The sequence below is a fragment of the Amblyomma americanum genome, chromosome 4 (genome assembly GCF_052857255.1).
Source record: "Amblyomma americanum isolate KBUSLIRL-KWMA chromosome 4, ASM5285725v1, whole genome shotgun sequence".
In the NCBI taxonomy this organism is placed as follows: domain Eukaryota; kingdom Metazoa; phylum Arthropoda; class Arachnida; order Ixodida; family Ixodidae; genus Amblyomma; species Amblyomma americanum.
This window is the reverse complement of record NC_135500.1, coordinates 89,523,500-89,541,383: the sequence shown is the minus strand read 5'-3', so window position 1 is coordinate 89,541,383 and position 17,884 is coordinate 89,523,500. Positions and strand designations below refer to the sequence as shown.

The 17,884-nt window shown below is 46.3% G+C and overlaps 1 pseudogene; it reads right to left on the bottom strand.

Annotated features, from left to right (window-relative positions):
- Positions 1–3,957: 3,957 nt before the first annotated feature.
- On the bottom strand, positions 3,958–8,907 carry LOC144129647 (alpha-(1,3)-fucosyltransferase C-like; annotated as a pseudogene).
- Positions 8,908–17,884: the final 8,977 nt, after the last annotated feature.

Genomic DNA, 17,884 nt, shown 5'->3' with positions numbered 1-17,884 from the left:
GATGATAAACGTATAACTACCGCGGCTCGACAACTTTACAGTTCTGACTCAAGGACAAATTAGCATGAATTCTGGCGCCATTGTTGATCGCCAGCCATGACCAAGCGCTTTGCTCAAGCATACTAGGCTTATATAATCGCTTTTTTGTGCAGTTAGGTGCAGCTGCGTTCGCTGCACACTGATGAAAGATTAAGAGAATTGCTTCCGCTGCCATGAGGTGCAAGCATTCAGGAAAAAGCAAAAAGGTACACAGTGCGTAACGAGCTCAAGAGAGTTCAAGACTGTGTTCCTTAAAGAGAGCGCTGGAAGTGGCCTTATCTCAGCTTGGATGTGAACCAGCTGGAAAAAGGCAAAGAGTTTACAAACAGGTAAGAAAGTAATATAATGAAAATAGAAATGTTGATGCACATATTTTGTGCAGGCAGCTTCGGCCGTGCTGCGTACCACAAGATTGTCTGGTTGACGTGGAAGAGGCTGGGGGGAGAACAACCGACGGATTCTACCAAGCTGTGTGCTGAGCGCTGTTCGAAAGAAGTACCATGCCAAAACTGGTTAATATACAAGCTTCATGCATTACAGGGAACGCCCGGACGAGAGAAAGTAAACGGCACTGGCAGAAGATTGCGTTGATCTGTGGTTCGAAAAAGCGCGGGCCGCAGCGAAGCAAGCGCAGCCGGACGGCCGGCCGACTCCCCTTGAATGGCGTCACATCCGCCAGTTCTCCCACTCGGCCGTCCCCCCACCCACCGCTTCCGGAAGCAACGAGGGCGTGCCGGCGGCGGGTTTTTAAGAAGCCATTGCAGCTCTGTTTGCGCACAGAATCAGAAAAAAATTTACACACATGATTTTCAAAGTCCCTTCTTCCCAACCACAGCGTTTCATGCGATTTGAAAACCGCTTCAGCTTCGCTTTAAGGGCTTTATGTGACCTCTGCTACATTTGTCTAAGAGTGTAGTTGGAGTCGCTTTTCTAATGATGGCCCTCCACTTCTTGCTGTACTTTGCTGTATCCAAAGATAAGTTCCCACGTATGCACTTATTGATTAATATTAAGTAGTAAAAATCGCACATAATACAAAGGAAATGCATTTCCAGGAATATATTGCAAGAGGTACATCTTTCAAATTCAAATACAGTTCTTTTCTTTCAAAATCTGCTTAAGGGCCTAAAAAAAAGAGAAGGAAGTTCACTTCAATGCTATTGAGCCCCATTTTTCAAGGAGTAAAGTGAATACACAACCCTACTCTAGCAATATGTATTTACATTTCAGAGAAGAAAGCAAAATCTATATATTTACAGAGATAACCATGTAAAATAAGTAACGTAAAGTCAATTTATGAGTTGTACAATACCAGTTCAATATGAAAATAAAACTGAACGGAAAACTAAAGCATTTTTATTTTTTGACAGCAAACACACGCACGAACTCTTAAGGTTAATCATCTCATGCAAAAGCAAATAGTATTGTTTTCAGTTTCATAAATTCAGTGCCTTCGTCCTTGCTCCCCAAGGAAAGCATTCAGCTCGGAAATGTTAGTGCGGTTAATATAAATTCGATTGCAGTGATGATTGTTTAGTAATGCTGAAGGGGAATGGTGTATGTAGCATTTGTTAGCCTAGCTCTGTCCTTGAAAGAGAAGTTTCCAAAGTTGTGAGAAACGCGAGTCGTGAAGACTTGTGAGCTTGTTTAATTGTGCTTGTGCATTAAGTTCTTGCTTGTTGTTGGAGAGTTGTTTTTATCTTTTAGACAATGTATGTAAACATCAAGTATGCACCCTTGTTATTTTAAGCCGAGTAAAATATTCGCCAGGGTGAGCTTGCGAGTCGGCCCCTAAGATGAGACGAATAGACATATTTTGCAGTGTAAGTATGCGATTTAGATTATTTATGGTTGTTTTGTCCCATAAATGAAAGCAATAGCTAATTTAAGAAAAAAATTAATGCATTGTGTACATGTTGTTTCAAGGCTGGTGGTAGGAACGAGTGGAAATTTGCCAAAATTCCTAGAGATTTGGATACTTTTGTTCTAAAATAATTAGCATGAGTGTCCCATGATACGTTTTTGCGTAAATATACCTCAAATGTTTTAATTGTCTCGAAGATTTTTACTGCTTCGGTTCCTATTTAAAGCGTACGTTATCTTTCTGGATGGAAGGGATATGGTATGGGCACATTAAGATGTCGTCCGTCCTGTTAAGCCATGTTACAGGCTAATAATAATAATAATAATTGGTTTTTGGGGGAAAGGAAATGGCGCAGTATCTGTCTCATTTATCGTTGGACACCTGAACCGCGCCGTAAGGCAAGGGATAAGGGAGGGAGTGAAAGAAGAAAGGAAGAATGAGGTGCCGTAGTGGAGGGCTCCGGAATAATTTCGACCACCTGGGGATCTTTAACGTGCACTGACATCGCACAGCACACGGGCGCATTAGCGTTTTTCCTCCATAAAAACGCAGCCGCCGCGGTCGGGTTCGAACCCGGGAACTCCGGATCAGTAGTCGAGCGCCCTAACCGCTGAGCCACCGCGGCGGGTACAGGCTAATAGGCCATGTTAAGAAATTTATACAAGCCCACGTTGCCCAGGACCACCTAAGACGGGAAAAGTTGTTGTGTTAACAATCTCTTGCGCATAAATTATCGCTCACAATATAATAAACCACATTTCCTGTCGGAAAAAACAGACCTGCAAGAATAGCGTATGTTTATAACAGGGCATGAGAAACGTGAAAAAATCGGCAATCAGTAAAAAACTAAAAAAATCTGCAGATTCGTCTGAGAAGTCCCAAGTGCTGATAGAATAGTAATTGGGACAAAACAATAAGAAAACATATCTAATGTAGTTGTATTAAAGAATAGTATTACATTGTTCTGACAAACTGCCCCAAGACAAATCAGTCCTTCCCTAAACGGTCTGTTTACGTACACGTTTCACTGGATCCTCTAGCTCAGCTGTATAAATAGAACTCAAAGTCGCTCATATTATCCACAAACAACAACACACTGACACCAAGGCATCTATCTACAGATGACTGGTGGTGCTTTGTACACAACTATCACCATGAAAAGTATGGCTATTTACAGGCGTATTAAACTTTTCTTGAAGGAGTGTAGATGATGAAAATGTGATAACAGATTTTTAATAATAATAATAATTGGTTTTTGGGGGGAAAGGAAATGGCGCAGTATCTGTCTCATATATCGTTGGACACCTGAACCGCGCCGTAATGGAAGGGATAAAGGAGGGAGTGAAAGAAGAAAGGAAGAGAGAGGTGCCGTAGTGGAGGGCTCCGGAATAATTTCGACCACCTGGGGATCTTTAACGTGCACTGACATCGCACAGCACACGGGCGCCTTAGCGTTTTTCCTCCATAAAAACGCAGCCGCTGCTGTCGGGTTCGAAACCGGGAACTCCGTATCAGTAGTCGAGCGCCCTAACCACTGAGCCACCGCGGCGGGGATTTTTAAACTGCTACTGCACCAATTTAGCACTTGGCTCATACATTTTGGAACCATGGTCGCATCCATATTATGATACGAGCTTTACGTACGTATGTATTCACTGCTCACACTAAGTCAAAAATAAAATTTATTTTTATTCCAAGTTCCGCGCATCCCCGGCCAAATATTCTTCATGAATTCATTACGAAAACGTTCCTTTCGATTCTAGCTCTGCATTTCCTGAAGGAAATTGATGTACTCTTTCTTTGGTTTAAAAAAAGCGCATTTGAAATCAAGTAGAGAATTGAAAAATTGATCAAGATAACGCATACAAAACACCATGTGTTTACCTACTTGACCTGCTCTTCCTCAAACAGTTCGGCTGGGAAATATCACGACCGGCGGTTTTCTAACGAGTAGCAACTAAAATTTGTTGCTCGTTAAAGGACATACTCGTTTCGTATCTTGTGAAGCAGTCTCCTCTGTCCTAGCAAATTGCACCTTGTTTGCGTAATCGGCAGCGCCTACAATCAGAACCCTCTATTTAATGCAGCACGAGGGTAAAGAGCGCTCTCGCCAGCACCCTTGTTCTTCGTGAATGATTCCTACACACCCCACTTTCGGCAACGGCCTCCGTTTAGCCACCAAGCTCCTATGTCGCCGTACGATGAACTACGCTGAATTGTTGTGGCGTTGTACAACTTTTTACAAAGCTCACAGATGCTACCGCCCCACAGCTCCACATCCTCAGCATCTTTCCATTTGAAATAGGAAGTGCATTCCGTATAGTTTTTTGGCAAAGCTATCAGGTACTCAGCAAGCTTCTAGGTTGACTGGAACGCGAGAGCATCGATGTATGAATTCGGAGGCACGATTGCAGAGTAATTTGCTCCGCCAAACACATCTGGTACAATGTGATACTTGAGTGCGATAAAAAAATTTTTCTGTCACGTATTCAACGCAAATTGAGTTTTCAAAAGATAGCATGTAAAGGTAAGCACGCTCAAAGTCCTCGTAGCATCCACTACTACGTGATTTGGGACAGTGGTAACGGCCACAATCGCCGTACACATCAACTTGAATATCGGCTTAGTTCACTGATGAATGCTTCCCGTTTTCCAACCGTCCAGCAGTTACCATCCAAAAACGGTTTTTTTGTTTCAAATTCCAGAGGGCGCTCATGTCTTTCTTCGAAGTTACAGGGTAACTCCGACGACTCACCCTGCTTAGGGAATGTACACGTCTTAGTCTGACCTGTAGGCCAGTTGAATAAATGTTTCGCGGCACTGAAGTGGTGAAACCAGGTGTTTGGTGGAGACTCCATTAAGAAAAAGACCCACTTTTGGAAGCTTAAGCGCATCGCAGGCAAATTTGTAATGTCTATTTGCCGTGAATGAAATAAGACGACTTCGCTAGAGGCCAGCAGACGCAGGTCGTTGGTGAGGAGGCACGCAGCGCTGCAGTTTCCCATCACCTCTTCCCCAGTTCTTGAGTTATTTAGCCTTCCATACGAAGCACCGAAGACTTTAGTCCACATCATGAATTGCGGTAGACGCTGCGTAGCAGTGATGTTTGTCCGTAAATTTGATTTGTGAAAAGATGAGAGGTAACCTCATTCCCACGAAGCTTCTCGTGAGGCGGGTGTCTCTGCTGCTTTAGGGTGCAAAAGCATATGTAAATAGCTGTCATCGCCACGATTAACAGCACTAACTTGGCCGGTAACTTGAAGGGTGAGTTGGATTTGGTAGTGGCAGGAGAGCAGGTGGCGGCTGCAAACATAAACATAAGATAAACGGAATTGTTGCGGTGTTCGAGCTTTTGATTGGGGGACTGTTTTACATCCAAAGTTAATGCCATGAAGATCAACATGCACTCTCGCAAACGAGGCAGCTCTGCAGAAAAATTTTCAGCCGCGAACGAGTAATTACTCAGGCCTGCTGCTGCATATGCACACTTCACCGCTTAACCGACAAAGTTCACTTCATGCTGTGATAAATCTTTGATAACTGCTGCGTCCATCCATGAAGTGCTTGCTTCGTTTCGCCACGTTACGACCATATAGTAGTGGCAGGTCTTCTTATCGCCCCTAGCTTCCTCATTGCGAGACGGCACAGCAAGGAAAATCCTTGCCATGCAGACGCGCTCTCCAGGGCCGACCCATTCCCGGCAGCATGTGCAGAAAAGACCATAGGTCGTCGCCTGGCAATCGGAAGCGTTGGCGCGATACAATGGTCACCAACAAATATGTATTACGTGGACATTGCTGGCCCATTCCCGGGGCGTCGTACACGGCCAAAGTCGCACAAAATACAAAAACAGTTAACGGGCTCACTTTGAAAGCCTAGAGCGCTACACACGCGGCGGAGATTGCCATTGCTCTGGCTCTCACTAATCCTAAGTCGAAACACATCATCACCGACTCGCGAAAGGCCTGTCTGAACTATGAGCTGGGATGGGCTCCCCCGCTTGCCCGGCGCATACTGCAACCTAACTGCGAATACGTAGATCCAACTTCGCGTAGCCTGATTGGTGCCTCAGTCACCAGGGACTCCAGGGAAACGAATAGGCCGGTCAGGCCGCCCGCGCACCTTCTCGCCGGGCTATCTCTCTGTCCGTGGAAGCCTACTCCCAATCAGACAATCTGGCCGTTACATTCAAACACATCACCGATTACTACAAACAGGAGCATCGGAGCTACCCGGCGCCTTACAAGGGCTTGGATTGCGCTGACGAGCCCCTCCTCATCAGAATTCTCACCAACACTAATCTTCCCGGTGGTGCATAAGCATTGCAACCCATCTTTTGATGGCGCGTGCCAGCTCTATGAGATGGTCGACACCTTCCACATGGTTTGGGCATGTCAATCAAACCCACCTTTTCCCCAACCCCAAACCCATCAGAGAGGACTGGGAGGTGGCCCTGCGCAGGTGTCAAGACCTCAAATCCCAAAAGGCCTTGTTTCAACGTACGCGGGTGGCGTTTCTTGCCCATGAAGCCCCGGAATAGGGGCTCCACCTAGTATAGTTAGGGGAAGGAGTCAATAAGGCCCCAACACAATCACCACTCTCCAGCCAGTTAATGGTTAATAAATGCTTTTCTCCACCACCACGCCCCGCGGGTGCGCCGCTACACTCCCCTACCAGCCTTCGCACAGCTCCTTCTAAACCGCGTCTTTTGCCGCGCTAACCACAATCCTCCTACACCAATTGGCAATCAGCATCAGCTCTCAAAATACGCGGAGGAGCAAAATATCTATGGCGGATCAATCAGAACTCAAGATCTGACTGGCTGCCGCGGTGGCTCAGTGGTTATGGCGCTCGGCTGCTGTCCCGATGGACACGGGTTCGATCTCGGCTGCGGCGGTCGAATTTCAATGGAGGAGAAATTCTAGAGGCTCATGTACTGTGCGGTGTCAGTGCACGTCAAAGTACCCCAGGTGGTCGAAATTTTCAGAGCCCTTCACTAACGCGTCCCTCGTAGCCTGAGTCGCTTTGGGACAATAAACACCCCGAAACCATAAACCCATAAACCAATCAAGACCTGACTCCAAATCGCACGTTTAAACAAGCTCCTCGGTTTCGGAAAGAAAGAAAACTTGGTCCTGTTCGCCGATTCTAATAAGCCATAGAAGACCTCCACTAGTAAACATTTCCACATATTTGATGATAATTCGTCCACAAATACTGCTATTGTTGTGATTAAACAATGGGTGTACCATGCGTCTTCGGCTATTCTCTAGTTCGTGTTTTCAGCCAGAGAAGCGAATCCAATTGCTCTTGGGACTATTGTCTCGTCAAACAAAGATTGCAAAAACTGTTGTGCATGAATGAGAGGTGGTTATCGAAGGAAAGAAAAAGCGCCGAATGTTTCATAGTGACCTCACTTTCCCTTCGATGTGTATACAAACACTTGCTCTGCTAAGTCATATACTTTGGTAAAGAAGCTTAATCTCACAAAAAACAGCTTTAACGCGGCGGCGGCTGAGCCTCTGCTACTCTTGTCTACTCGTGTTACTGTTCAACACTGTGCGACGAACCTAATTGCGAGAAAGCCCTTTTACGAATAAATAAAATGCTGCACATTGTCGTTTTTGTGTATCAGTTGCGCAATAGATGGAACGTTGAAGATGACTTTCGGCAGCGATTAAAGTCAGGGGTGCAGATTCTTTCAGAGTTTTCTGTGATTTTGGACTTCTTACAATCCTTAGCCAGGTGCCCAGAAATGGCTATACCTTTAACGTTGTTTGCATGTTCTTGGAGTCAGATATTGATACACGTTCCCGTTTGACTGATATACCTCTTCCCGCACGACACTGAGACAGAGCAAATTATTCCTGATACGCAGGGGACAAATTGGTAAGAGTGTGTCACCCTACACTTTTGAGGTTCCACGGGGTTATTCACTTTGGAACAGAGGGTGGAAAGCTTGTTTGGAAAAACCTCCTTGAGCCTTTTGGAACAAAGGAATAATCCTTGTTCTGAAGTGAATAACACCCTGGAGCCTTGAGGGTGTAGGGTGACACACTCTTACCAGTATGTCCCCTGCGTATCAGGAATAATTTGCTCTGTCCCAGTGTCGCGCGGGCAGAGGTATATCGACAAAACGGGAAGGTTTATCAATATGCGACTCCGTGAACATCAAAACAACGCTAAAAATATATCCATTTCTGGGCACCTTGCTAAGAATTGTAAGAAGTGCAATCCCCCCCCCCCCCCTCCCCAAGAAACAACCCTGAAAGAATCTGTACCCCTGATTTTAATCGCTGCACCACTATCGGTCGAGGGCGGAGAGGTTGACGAGGGAAACCGTCGAAGCCCTAAAAATTCATTATGCCAGTGAACAATGCGCGAGCACTCCATCCCTGTCCTTGTCAAAAAAACGAGCTGAATTTTCTCGGTGACTTGACGAACACCTAAGGTTTCTTTCGTGCCACATACAGCTGAATAATTCACTGATCCGTCGTTGGTCCTGCCTTTATCTTTTTATCCTCCGCAACGACTTAAAAGTTTTCTACACTTTTAGTTTCCACTTTTGGGCACGTTTTTAAAGCTTTTACCTTCTCCACTTTTATATGTATTCACTTGTATATTCTAATTTGTGTCCTTCATGGTTTTAACGCATTCCCCGCCCTTTTGGCTATTTTTCATTGTTTTTGTTTTGTGTTAATGTTACCTGACCACCTTTTCGCGGCTCTTTATCGCTTACTTTCTTTTGTTCCTGATTTTTTTTCCATCTTGCGACGCGACCACACTGATTGCCGGTTATCGCTGCAGCAGCCACGTTGGTCACCCTCTCATGTTTTCTATGTAAGCGTCTCTCGATCAGAATGAAATTTCAGTTGTGAGTCGCCGCTCGTGAACGTCGTTTCTTCGTGTATCCATGTTTCATCACACTGTTTCTTTAAATGCATTACCAACTCGCCCAGAAATTTGCTCCTCTGTGCTTCTTCTAACAGCCTGTTTGCTCCCATGCCTCACTGCTGCCCCCCCCCCTCCTTGCATACCTCCGGAGTCCCCTTCTCCCAAAACACCCACTGTGCCGACCATTCGGCCCCACACGAGGTGCCCACAAGCGGACAAGAACAATGTTTTCGGGAGACTTTGTACCAACACCTATCTGCTTCAATCCTGCGGTATTCATATCTTTATAAAAATTGGGGGCCACTTTATTCTGAAGAAATTACTCGTACATCTAGCCTTGTTTTGCGACAAGGTGCCTTTAATCTTCAGAACTACATCCTGCGCTTCATGCAGTTCCACGGCAGTTCCAGGCTGGTATAATTGAAATAGAATCATTACCCAAACACATGATCGGGTTCGCAATGAAATACAAGTTAATAGAGCGGGCACTTCACGGCCATCATAAATGACTTCACTTAAAGCAGTTATTCCATATCGCCTCACGCAAACTCTTCGGGCTTGCGCTGTGGCGGTGTAAGATGATTCCTGTCCGGCCTCCTGGAGTCTGAGGATTCCGTTGAGCCGGACGAACGCTTCCACTGAGAATCCTGAGATAAAATGAACAACGCGCTGCATCATGCATTCCTTGAACTTTTTTTTTTTAATGCAAGCAGATCATACAAAGTGTGGTAAACGCGTACAGTTGCTCCTGTGTTACCTTGAGGCCCTAGATGGCTTTGAGTAGGTTTGCCGCGCGATTCCTCGCATAGCATGTCTAACCAACAGTGCCAAAGAATAAGGGTTCTTAAGCCCATAGCGTTGTATATAAATTACAAGCATATAGAAATATCGACAGCAAAGTGAAGGTAGAGAGTGGGCCTAGATTCGGAAATTCATGAAGCCATTATCCTCGCCACTGAGCTTACGGACACAAGGAGAAAATGAATCTTTGGTTGATCACTCTTTAGGTGAGTCCTGCGGAAACACCGTGTGCTGAAGTGTACGGAGCGCATTTTCCCACTTGTTTAGTTCAGCTAACGGTTCGGCGTAATAGTCATCTCAAGGTCCACGGAATGCGCGCTTTAGGGGCGGGAAGGGTCATCGTTGCGAACCGGACACATATTTCGCCCGTCATCTCAAGTAGTAATTTTATCCTCAGGAACGTGCCAAGCCATTTGACGCCACTTCGAGCATTCTGCGTCAAACGAGTGGCCTCCAAATTTTATTTCAAATGGTGGTCCCAGGGGGATACTAATTCGATGGCCGCTATACTGGCACATATATAACAGATTGAAAGTACAGGTATCAATTGAGGCTCTACGCACCCGCTGTTGCTGTGTGATGAAGTGTGTACATTACAAACAGGAAGTATAACCTTGCTTTCCTCAGTTGCAAGGAATTGGCAACCCAACATTGCATATGGGGATGTGAGGTCAAGCATGCACCTCGTGTGCTCCTGCCAGCTCCCTCCGAAGAGAGCTGGAATCAAGTGCTGTTGAAGCAGAAGACAACACAGGAGCACTTCTTAACTGGGCCTTAGAGATCACCCTTGCATGGGGTTCACACAGAGATACAGTTACGCACAACGTACATAGTCTTGGCATTAAATCTGGCGCCAGTCGCTATCGCCGAAGCGTTGGCGGAAGCCATTAGAGTTTTGGGCTGAGGACCCCACCCACAATCCTGTCCGGTCTCCTTTTTTACAAAATAAATGTTTATATCTTGCTCTCATGGCATTACAGTTGTTTCTCTCTCTCTCTTTGCGACCAAGTGGTAACATTTTTGGTGAACTTGACCTTATTGCAGAGAGATGCGTTCTGGACAAACGTAAGTTTAAAGAGTTCTTCAAAGATTAAAAAAAAACGAGCAGGATATCTTGTTCACATTTCCGGTCGTCGGTGGGGCAGCATGCTGTGTCACAGTGGGAAGATTGTCGTAAAAGCAGAGCATGGCTTAGTGTCGCTATTTGTACCTATGCAGGTATGAGGCTTTTGCTCTTTTGTGCCACTTCAAGCCAGAGATTTTGAGGTAAGCTTTTTTAGCTTGCAATCATATGATAACTGTAAGTGTGAAAACAAATTCCTCAGTCACTGCGCTCCTTTCATCACTGGTATAGATGTCCAAACTGAAGGACTTTTAAACGTGACTATTTCTCTGATGTTGGCTGTCCTGGACTGCTCCTTTTCAGGACTCGCAATGGATATGCAGGTAATTATTCCGTCAACGTCTAGCAACACATCCAAGGGAATACCACCGTGGAGCTGACCGCCGTTGAAATCAGCGACATACTGTGCATCTTCTCACTTTTACAAGGCCTGGGCAGCACAGGAAGCCTGCCAATATCTTTGCGCCGGTGTGTCTATCACAACACGTGGACCGTAGAAACGTCTTATGAAAATCCCTACAGTCATTTCTTTCTCTGTTTAAGTGAAAAAGTACTTTTACCCGCACTCCCCGGGTTTAGGGGTGTCCATCTGTGAAGCTCGTTGAAGTGAAACAGAGGGGAAAAATGCCAGGACGAGAGCGGCAGCGATTGATACGCGCTGCATGAACCCACGGAGAACGCCAGAAGTGGAGACCTAAATCGCGCAGTGAGTAGGTAGAGGCGTCCACCAGCAAATTGAGAGAGTTATGCGGATTTCCTTTTCTGAAAACGAACTGGAAGGTCCAGATGCCGTTGATTTTGAGGAAAGGCGCTTTACTTGCTCTCTAGGTCAGTGGACACCTCAATCGCGCTTTGAGGCACTTGGGGGTCTTGTACACATGTAAAAAGCATGAGTTTGCACAATTTTAGAGCCAACACATCTACCCCTCTCACGCTGAGCCTTAAGGTAATCTGACTTAGATTTGAACTCTAAAGGGATGCTGGCCGCATGTGCAAAGTGGCACGTGCAGGGGCCTCGATCATCATCTTCAACTTAACCTTCGTCGCCACAGCTGCGGGCTTCGCAGTCACGTCCGCCGCAGCTCGGACGCTCCTTTTGGCCACTTGTGGCATGTGATGTAGTGGTGATTTGCTCTTGCGCTAGGCAGTCACATCCGCCGCTGCGCTGGCTGCTGCTTGGACGCTCCTTCTCGCCACTTGTGGCATGTGATGTGTATGGTGATTTGCTGTTGCGCTTGGCAGTCACATCAGCCGCTGCGCTGGCTGCTGCTTAGACGCTCCTTCTCGCCACTTATGGCATGTGATGTTTGTGGCGATTTGCTCTTGAGCTTGGAAGTCACATTCGTTGCTGCGCTGGCTGCTGCTCGGACGCTCCTTCTCGCCATTTGTGGCATGTGATGTGTGCGGTGATTTGCTGTTGCGCTTGGCAGTCACATCCGCCGCTGCGCTGATTGCTGCTTGGACGCTCCTTCTCGCCACTTGTGGCATGTGATGTGTGTGCTGATTTGCTCTTGCGCTTGGCAGTCACATCCACACCTGCGTTGGCTGCTGTTCGGACGCTCCTTCTGGCCACTTGTGGCATGTGATGTGTGTGGTTATTTGCTCTTGCGCTTGGCAGTCACATCCGCCGCTACGCTGGTGGCTGCTTGGACGCTCCTTCTCGCCACTTGTGGCATGTTATGTGTGTGCTGATTTGCTCTTGCGCTTGGCAGCCACATCCGTACGTGCGCTGGCTGCTGCTCTGACGCTCCTTCTCGCCACTTGTGGCATGTGATGTGTGTGGTTATTTGCTCTTGCGCTTGGCAGGCACATCCGCCGCTGCGCTGGCTGCTGCTTGGACGCTCCTTCTCGCCACTTGTGGCATGTGATGTATGCGGTGATTTGCTCTTGCGCTTGGCAGTCACATGCGCCGCTGAGCTGACCGCCGCTCTGGATGCTCGCTCTTGCACATCTGGCAAGTGATTGATCGCATGAGTTGCTCTCGCTGAAATTTTAATACATTAAAGATGAGGCAAAGGTCAATCGTGTCTAGCCATGCTTAACAGAGCTTCCGCTCTGTATATCCAGGCTCAGCTGAGTTGATCCACAGACACTTTTTTCGCTCTTAGCTCAACCCCAAGCTTGTTTTAAAATGTTTTTTGATAGTTGCTTTACTTCCAAAGCTGTGTCATGGGTTCTCTAATTTTAAAGAAGACTTTTTATTGAACCTAGGCGACTGTGATAAGGATCTTTAAGCCTCGTGGGCACGGGATGGAGAACTTGAAGTGGCGGGTACGACTCGTACTCGTTAGCCAAGCATCGACTATTGCCACTTACAACCTCGAAGTAATCTGAGGTTGATTAGTTTTTTTTTTACGGAGAATTTAAATGTCACACGGCATGTACTAAATAAAGAACCAGACGTCGAAGCATGGAACGCTCTATTCGAGTGACGAACGCAATCCACAATGCGAGATCTGCCCCCTATAAGAGCAGTACTAATTCCTTATATCGGCCAAACTCTATCTTGCAGCGTGTCGATTAAGGGGAACGCAGACGGCGCCCGTGTGCTGTGCGATGTTAGTGCACGTTAAACATCCTCAGGTGGTCGAAATTATTCTGGAGCCCTCCACTACGACATCTCTTTTCTTCCTTTTTTCTTTCACTGCCTCCTTTAATCCTTCTCTTACGGCGCGGTTCGGGTGTCGCCGAGATATGCGAGACAGTCACTGCGTACTTTCCTCCAAAGTCGTTTCTTTTCCAGACAAATGCTGTCGCGGGAATACAGCCTTGAAATATTCCTGCCTCTCGCCTCCTCCATATTTCACCAATCTTCCCAGTTTCATCGCTACATCGGAGGCTTTGCTGCCGTAGGCTACGTTGCTGTTTTGCTGGCATCCACTCTTTAACACCGTCCTCATTGTTACCCGCCAATGCTCAAGAACCTCGCTAGGATGACGCCTCGTTCAGAAGAAGCCCGTTTCATCTCAGCCAGTCTTTTCAAGTGGCCTGCGCTGCCCACGAGTGCTCGTCGCCCTTACATTCCGCAGAATGTATTTCCGTAAAACATTGATAAAAAGTTTAAAGCCCGAGATTTTATGCTGTTCGTTGCTCTGAAGCTTGTTCTGCCTCACTAGCATACCTGTCTTGTGCCTCCTCCTTTTTCCGGCCATCTTCCCAGCTTCGTCGTCAAATCAAGGCCTTTGCTGCTGTCGGCTACGTTTGCATTTCTCTTGCAACTACTCTGTAAAGCTTATCTCATCGTTCCTCGCCAATTTCATAAAAATCGCTCGAGTCACGCCTTGTTCAGAGGAAGCCCGTTTAGTCTCCCTAGCACTCTTTCCAAATGTCCTGCACTGCCAAGAATCTTCGTTGACATCACACTTCGCAAGATGAACTTGAGGTAAGTCTTGCTCAAAAGTTTAGAGCACAGGATGTTTGTTCTGCGCGACGCTATTTTGCTTGGTTTGGCTCGCCAGCGTACCAAATATCGTCAGCACAAGACGCACTCCTGTCGTCAACTCTCCGAAGCTTCACTACACGGCTTAGAAGCAAACTCCCGTACTTTGTTTTATCTTAAATAGTTTTGCGACGAAAGAACGATTACGCCGAAATAAGAGCTCAAAGTAGCATAGTCTGGGGCAGCTCGCTTCAGTTCTGTATAAAATGTCGGAATCTGCTGGGGCCGAATGGACCAAGCTACAGAATTAAGTGTGGTGTCAAAATACGTAAGCTGCGTTTTGTCCTGGACGGCTTCATTCCTCGCCCTTTAACAGGGGTTAAGGTCCTCGGACCATGGCCGCAGAAATCATCTGCCCTTATGTCTACAAGACACTGTTGTGCTCCCGAGAATGACTTGTTTGAGGGACCAACTGTGACTATACCCTTCGCCCCTTCTCTCGTTCCCTTTTAAATTCCCTCATTATTCTACCCAATGCAGGGTAGCCAACCAGAACACCCTCCTGGTTCACGCCTCTTCCTTCCTTCTGCCTCTTTATCTCTCTCTCATCGGTCATCTCAGATGTAACATAAACTGTGGTATTCGCTTCACAAACGTGTACGGTTTCCTCTTTTCCCAGAAACCTGACTCTGCACTTAACGTCGCCAATGAGTCGCTTAGTTCAGAGAGTACTCACATGAATAGCCTTTAAGCAAGCAGCGGTTGAGTCACTGCGATGAGTAAAAGAAAAGCTTTGTGTAGCAGGCATTGGTCGCAAAGTATTAAAAGAGCAATTGCAGCTGTGTTCTTGTCTGGGTATTGAAGAAACGGCCTTCAACGAAGCAGTGAGTCGCTCGCAGCAGCTGTTGTGGAAGACCGCTTTGATGAATGTCGATGTTGAGCGGCGAAAAAAGACACGCTTTAATGCACTGTCGCGTTGTTCTCTGCTCTTTAGAGCCGATAAGCTGCGCATGCAAGAAACACTCAAAGGCCATTTCTCTGCGTAGAAAGTGCGAACACTGCTTTTCGCGCTTTTCCATGGGAACGCTGTATACGGATTTCAACCTTTTCCCAACATACGTCTTCGCGGACTCGAAGGCGAAGTGAATTATGCATTCTTAGAAATGCCTGTGGCTAAGGAATCAGGCGTGTGAGGAGAATTGTTGCGAAGTCCGCTCTATCATCAGGAAGGGGAGGCTGTACGTTTATGGAAGAACTGCACGTGGCCTGGATGTCGCGAATTGGAGACACAACTATTCTTCGTACCTGGTGCCGGTAAACAGCTGATGCGTTGCCAAGCAAGTCCTGAAAACTATAAAAAAGTGGTGCAGCTACAGAAATGAAGCAAGCTAGACAGTGAACGCGACACATCGTTCCCCTTTCAAGACTCGCATCATGAGCGTGCCATAAGTTTGGTACTAGAATAGTATTTGCTGCGGCGATACTTTATATCGCACCGTGAACTACCTTTACGGTTGTGCGAGTTTTCGGAGCAGTGTATTACTCGTCGCCTTTTCTTCTCGCAGCAATCTTTTTGCCGAACTGCAGTAATTTCAGCCGGCGTGTGCGCTTCATGCGATGCGGGTGGCTGGATGACATTTCATCTACTTAACTTGCAAGGAGCACACACAGTGTGAGTATCCAAAATGTCATCATTTATCGCTTCTAGCTGTGCCATTTGAACAATAAGCATTCCGCACGTCTACCGCTGTTAGCTGTTCGGCGTGTTTGGCATTCTGCTTGTCAATGACATGAGTCGATGCGAATAGCACGCGCCACTCAGAATAACATATCTGCACAAATGATGTTGCGATTTATCCCTTTTCTATTTAGAGTTTTCGTAACTCTGCAGAGATTTATTTGCAATAAAATACACCCTATCTACGGACAAATTTCGAATTTGTGAGTTGTGCCATAGTATCAGGAAATTGCTTAAATTTGGATTCCCTATTTTTTGTCTCCTTTTATTTTGTATGATTAATGTTCACTAGCTGAAGACCTCCAAATTCTGATCTAAAATGGCCCCTGCTCAGGTTTCGACATTTTACTTATCAAGGACCGTGAATTGAGCAGACGGTAATTTTGCAATGGCCTGGAGTAAATACTGAGTCACTAGTTCTTTTCAAGCGCTCAGAAAATCGTAGCTTCGATTTCACAACATCATATAAATATGCCTTGCATTCTTTCAAGTTTTTGTAAAGTTCAGAGAAAGTTAGGAAATTTACGAAGCAGTAGAGAAAATTAGAGCCCCTCCTCCCTTTCGCTGATATCTGTGATTATGGGCGCTCTTTGTAGTCTTAAGAGTGATAGCGTTTGTTCAAAAGTGCCTTACTGCCGTATGAATTGAGTTGAAATTAGCTACATTTTTCTTTCTTGAGCGCCCCCGTAAAAGAAGTTAACGTTGGCACGCGCATTTCTGAGAGTTGCTGAAAGGGAGAGATCTCATAAAACTCTGGCGACAGTCTCCGCATAGCACCAGAGGTTTAGAAAGTAGCCGACAAACAAATTTTTATGGCTCTAGAAGCATCTCCTTAACTACACTTCTAGGAAATTCTTTGTACAGTATACGCGACAAATTTTTAATTGTCAATGCTCAGGACGGCATGATTTTTGCCATACAACAGAACCGTCCGTGCCTAGACATAGCTAACCTCCTATATATATGCCCAATACGCGCTGTCTCTGCGCTTGCACAACCGGAGTTCAGAGCGACTGCGTGGCCGTTGTCGTTTGTGCAAGCGGCGAAAAGAAACGCTCACGCTATTCCCAGTTGTGGAGTTTGACAGCATCAGCCTCGGAACTGGCGTCGCGGAGTTAAAGAAGGTTACCCACAAAAGAAAGAAATTATTTTTAACGCCGTTAAATGGAGAATCACGTGCGGCAGCACTTTCTTTCAAAGTATCTTGACTTTTGCCTAAACATTGTCGAAACCGCACATCTCGAAGACAATTTCATTTAAACTTTCTAACCACGTGGCCTTCTCCTAGCCACAGCGTATCCAAGTTAGTTCATCTGAAATGTTAAAGGAGCCTCCTCAGTGTCTTAGTGGTTGTGGTGCTCGGATGCTTCCCCGAAAGGCGGGGGTTCGACCCCGCCGAGGCGACAAAGTTTCGATAGAGGCGAAGTTCTACTGACGTCCGTTGGACTGTGCGATGTCAGTGCAATTACCCGGAGCCCTCCACTATGCCATCCCTCATAGCCTTTGTGACTTTGGGACGTTGAACTCCGTAAATAAACAAATAAACAAACAAAGAAATGTCAGAGGTCTAAGTTTGAGGCTTCAGAGACCCATAGACGTTTTCGAGATTCTAGTGAACTAGTGCACTAAACGTAGGCGTGGTTGTCGCATATGTAACTCTGTAGCAGAGCAAGTGTATCGAGGCGCAGTTCAATGCCTTCAAGCTCCCTAGGCGATGGTTTCCAGCGGAGGCACCGTTTGCGCGGATTTGGAAGAAATTTGTTTCCGCAGCTTCTCTGGCGTTAACAAGATGTCTAAACCGTTTGCTCTTTAACAAGCGTTTGAAATCAGCGCGCTTGCGTTCGTTACAGCTGTATCAGAAGCTAGCATTCAAATGATAGCCCAATGTGCAAGGTACAACCATGACATCAATGTGGAGAGTCGTCAGGAACTGCATGCATGCATTTCTTTCGAGTTTGCATGCCTACCAGAGTCTGATTTGGAGGAAGTACTGCCAAGTAATTCTGGAAGAATTGGAAGGTGTCATTGCAGGCTTACCTATCAAAG